The sequence below is a fragment of the Ranitomeya imitator genome, chromosome 1 (genome assembly GCF_032444005.1).
Source record: "Ranitomeya imitator isolate aRanImi1 chromosome 1, aRanImi1.pri, whole genome shotgun sequence".
Lineage (NCBI taxonomy): Eukaryota > Metazoa > Chordata > Amphibia > Anura > Dendrobatidae > Ranitomeya > Ranitomeya imitator.
Window position 1 is genome coordinate 1,147,504,912 of NC_091282.1, and position 5,685 is coordinate 1,147,510,596.

The following is a 5,685-nucleotide window of genomic DNA, read 5'->3' on the forward strand; positions in this document are numbered from 1 at the left end:
TTACCGTTCTCCACTGTTGGAAGGGACCATGAACCATCTTAGGGTAAGTTCAGAAGAATCCATTTTCTATTTGAGTGCTGTGCTTGGAAAACGGACTCACCAGTGTTAGTCAATGTGTTAACCCACATTATTTCCATGTGATCAAAATATTGTAGCATGCACCAGTCTCACCCATTTTTCGGATGATACTTTCAAATCTATTTCATTGGGTGCACAACAAAAAAATAGAAGCACCATAGACACCATCCGTATGGCATCAATTAACATATCCATTGAAATTATTAACATAGGAACTGTATTTGGCCTCGTATAATCTTTTAATGAAAAATGGATGACAAAAAAGGATTTTTGGATGGTATATCGGTGACAAGGTTAAAAACTGGCAATTTTTGCAGATGAAAACTGACTTTCATACGCTTGTTTGAACTTAGCCTAAGAGATACCCACACTATGTCCAATTACAAACATTTGCTGCTCTGGTTATGGCATAATGCCTTCGTTCATTCTCAAAAATTAGAAATATGTAATTGGGAAATGTGTTTTGTGAGGTATGGCAGCTCTACCAATGCTCACCCCTTGGAACTGCACAGTGACACTAGACAACCTGTGGGTAAATATGGAGGAGCCATTTTTTTCTGTATAACCAATATAGGGCAGGATAAATCTGGAGCATAAAGGACATTTACAATTGAAGGAGTGAATTCTAATTCTAATTCGACCTCCATCCATGTCAAATTAGCAGCTCCATGACTTTTTATACATTAGGCATTTCTTCTAAACTGCAGAAAACGTAGCTATGCACACAACGCGCTTCATGTCCCGTCTTGTAGTTCGGGAAGATAGAAATACTTGAATGTCTGGGGTTTCTTCAGAAAACAAGCAAGTATTGATAAAGAGGAGTTGTTAATTAAAGGATGTACATTTATTAGAGCAGCTGCTATTTGAAAGGCGAGTAAAACAAAGAGGAGTTTTATGAGAGCCGCTTCTCTGCCAGTGCAGGTGATGGTCAGCCATTTTTAACCTAAAGCATTTTAAACTTTCTTCACGGAAGCTGGAATGTGTGTGAACAACAGGTCATGTGCAGCCTTTATATGATGACTGACAAGATGCTTAGCCTACACTCGTAGCTGTCAATCAAGAAGGTATAGAAGATAAAGGAGATAAGATTTCGTAAGGAACATTATATGGTAATTATTAGGTATTCTTCATTTGACATACACCGATAGTAACATGTATGGCCACTGTTACTTGTTCTTAACATAAAAAGAAGTTATCTTTATGGTGCTCACTGCTCATACATCAGAAGTCAGCTTGTTCAGCCGACAGCTGCCTAGCTCTCTCCTCCTCCATACACGAACATTCAGCTTGGCCTAGTGTGCCTGTGTTTCATACAGGGAGAGGAGCATAAAGTGCTTACCTGGTTGGCAGGTAGACAGATTGGTGAGTTCTCCAACACACTGGAATGCTTCTTTTGCCTCGTGTTAATTTCCCTATGAGAAAGCCATTGCCAGACATGTCTGGTGGAGGCTTAGCTCTGGCAGAACAAAATATTTGGCAATCCAAAATTGAACATGCCAAATCTTTAGCTCCCCTGGCAATCAATGGTCCGGAGCCCCCAATAGACTGGCCGACCCTGACGATATCAGCAGGTGCAGCAGACATGTGTCTGTTGTGTATGGGGGTTTAAGTTGCCCCAAAATATTTATCTGGAGAGAGAATTTAATGCCGGTCCAATGACAGATTATATTTATTGAGGAGAGTCAGGAGGCACCAAAAGACAGTAAGATGGTACTACCAAAATTCAGCCAACTATGTGTATGAAGGTCTATAGAATCATCAGTTTTTATATAGTCCAACCTCCAACATCTTGTTTTTGGCCATAATTTTTTTTTCTAGATTGGATGAGAAGGGTTAGACTACATCCAAAAAAGAATAGAGAAATACTAAAATGTTGGATTTACCTTGGAAGCCAAACCAGCAAACCAGCAGGGAGATATGGCTGCCTCCTGTCACAATCTTTTGTTTGTATAAAGGTCCAAGACTTCCTGGTGTTGTTATATCTATTCATCTGATAATAGTTTCCTCAGTACAGCTGTAAGCAGGTTGGGGGTGCAAACAGGAGGCAGAGCAAAGGGTAACAAGATGCAACAATTTAATAAAACAAGGTATTCACTCCTTGCAGAGAGGTTAAAGGGGAAAAATAGGGGTAGCAACTGTATAACAATAGCAGTCCAATGAAGGAACTTATAGTGTCCTGTATGGTCCTCTGCAGCAGACGATCCCTCAGGGGGTTGTAGAACCGGTAGCGGCCGGATGATGTCCTCAGATGGGGTCCTTTAAGCAATGGTCCATTTTCTGGCGGCAGCGGTCGGTCTCCGGCACCTTCCGCTGAGCCCCTAGTCCAGTGTTCCCCATCTCCAGTCCTTAAAGGGACACTGTCACCTGAATTTGGAGGGAACAATATTCAGCCATGGAGGCGGGGTTTTTGGGTTTTTGATTCACCCTTTCCTTACCCGCTGGCTGCATGCTGGCTGCAATATTGGATTGAAGTTCATTCTCTGTCCTCCGTAGTACACGCCTGCGCAAGGCAAGATTACCTTGCGCAGGCGTGTACTATGGAGGACAGAGAATGAACTTCAATCCAATATTGCAGCCAGCATGCAGCCAGCGGGTAAGGAAAGGTTGAATCAAAAACCCAAAAACCCTGCCTCCATGGCTGAAGATTGTTCCCTCCAAATTCAGGTGACCGTGTCCCTTTAAGAGCCACCAACAGGTCATGTTTTCAGGATTTCCTTAGTATTTCACAGGTGATGAAATTCCTGCCAGTGAAGGTGATGCAATTATCACCTGGGCCATACTAAGGAAATCTTGAAAACATGACCTGTTGGTGGCTCTTGAGGACTAGAGTTGGGGAAAACTGCCTTCGTCCATAAGCACGTGAGGCCAAAAAAAAAACAAGGCCAGGGCACTCTCAGAGTCAAATGTAAATGGGCAGGAAGCAAGTGGCAGGTTAGGCCGCAAGTCTGTCCAGTACTCTGCTTTCTCTCCGCTGCACTTGCGCAGTACCCAGTCACTGGGCACACAGCACTTCTGTCTGCAGCGGTCCTGCTGGAGGTGGCAGAGACCAAACAATTCAGCCTGTCGTGGGACCATTGCTCAGGGAACAGAGCATGTTGCTCACCTCGCTGCACGCTGCACCTGGTTCGCATCAAGCTGCCGACTTCTGCGTGCGCTTTTCCTTTTATTTTGCCCCTCCTATCCTGGTCATGAGGTTGGGCCCACTTTTCCCCCAAGCAACAAGGGGGGCAGCCTCAACAGTTCTGGACCAGGCTCGGTACAGGTACCAACAGCCCGGTCTTCTTCCTTACACTCCTCTTCTTTAGATAGCCATTCCATGGGCGAGAGTTCTTATAGCAGGCGTTGACACTCCTCCATCTCTTGAATGATCCACTGGCAAATAAATTGGTCTTGTTCATAATGATTGGGAGGTATTCCAGTTGTCCTTCGTTCTGTGTGGCATAAGTCAGGTTGGGTGGTCGAGTCAGGTTGGGCAGTTGAGGACAGGGACGCGTCCAGGTTAATTGGAGCAGCCATAATGGGAGTTTCAAGTGCTCGCACTTCCCCTGAGCCCATGGGTAGCGAACCATCCAGATCAGAGGGTGAGGCAGGTTCCTCTTCATCATCAAAGGTCGCTGGAGTGGACACTTCGGGATCACTTGGCACTCTCCCTTCCGCTTCGGGAGCTCATGACAGGCAAGGATGTAGCATGCTTCGGTGGATTACTCTGGTAGGGGCTCCTTCTCCCTCAGGTTGTACTTCATATACGGGAGCAGCAGATCAAATCTGGCATTTCATCCGATATGGAGTTTTTTTTCCCACAGTTTGTTTGCCTCTAGGTCGTTTGTCTCGGACCAATACTCGGTCTCCAGCCTTGAAATCCCTTCCCTCGCAGAGGCGTTGTCTCATGGTGCCCCAGTTCCCGAAACTTGGTCTGTACCAATCGATGTAGAGTCTGCAGTCGGTGTCAATGCTCATGGACCCAGGTGGACACCCCCGTCCATGGGTAGTCCTCCTCTGGGTCCACCTCCAGCTCGGTGATTTCTCTCTCTTTTTGACCAAATAACAGGGTGTATTGCGTGTATCCGAATGTGCTATGCACTCTGTTGTTGTACACCCAGACTAACTGGGCCACATACTCAGGCCAACTGACTTTTCGGTCTTCCTCCAATGTTCTCAACATTTGGATCAGTGTCCGGTTGAAACGCTCGCAGGCTCCATTACCCTGCGGATGATAGAGTGTCGTTCTGGACTTTTCGATTCGATACAGGCAGTGGAGCTCCTCCATCACTCGACCTTGAAAGCAGGCACCTTGATCGGAAATAATTATTTTCGGGCGAACGAACACCCGGATGAAATTGTAGGAGATGGCCTACGCAGCCAACTTAGACGTCTGATCCTGAGTTGGAGTCACCACAGTGAACTTCATGAAGTGGTTGGTCATCACAAGGCCATCACCCGCTCTTTTCTGTCCTGCATCTGTGACAATACGGCTCCTAGCCCATGTAGGCTTCCATGACTGTGAAGGATGAAGGGTTGCAAGAAGTCGGCATAGGCCAGAATGGGTGTTTCCGTCTGGGCCATCTTTAGGGCTCAGAAGACTTCTTCCTGGCTGGCTCCCCATTGGATGATCCGATTCTTTGCACCGGACAGCACTCCTTTCAACAACTCCAGCAGTGGATTAGGTATATGAGAGAAATTTTCACGAACCATCAATAGTATCCGGTAAGTCCCAGAAAGGCCCGGACATCCTTCAGTTTTCGGGGTGGGCCAGTCCTGCACTGCTGCTATCTTCTCTCGTGCAGCCCGCACCCCCTCAGCAGATACAAGATGCCCCAGATATTCAGGTTGTTTGCGGAAGAGATTACATTTTTGGGGCTTCACTTTCAGGCCGTGTGTCTGCAGTCGACTCACCACTTGCTCCAGCTCCTGGAGATGCTCCTCAAAGGTAGCTGCATAGACAACGATGTCATTCAGATAGATAAGGGTGGCTTCGAAGTTCAGGTCTCCTAAACATCTCCATAAGTCATTGTAAGGTCCCAGAGGCATTGGTAAGACCGAAAGGCATCCAATTAAATTTAAACAATCCCATGGGTAGGATGAACGCCATCTTTGATCGATCATGTTCAGCCATGGGCACCTGCCAATATCCGCTGGCTAGATCTAGGGATGAGAACTACTTTGCTTTCCCCAAGGCAGACAATGACTCTTCAATTTGGGGCAAGGGATACGAGTTTCGCACCATGCAGGCATTCAGTCACTAATAAGCTACATAAACGCAGGGTTCCGTCCTTCTTCCGAACCAGCACGATGGAAACTGCCCACGGCCTTGAACTCTCCCGAAAAACTCCACTCTTCTTGCATGTCCTGGATTTCTGTCCAACTTTCTCTCACCCAACTTGGTTCAGCTGTGGGCAGAGTGGATACCTCCCCGCTGTGGACCATCCCTGTCGAGGTCGCCATCCCCTGCTCACAAGCGTTCCTGCAGGGCCTGTTTAAGCAGTGTAAAGGTACCTTCACACATAACGATTTTGTTAATGATATCGTTGCAACGTCACGCTTTTTGTGACATAGCAACGATCCCGCTAACGATATCTTTATGTGTGACAACGACCAACGATCAGGCCC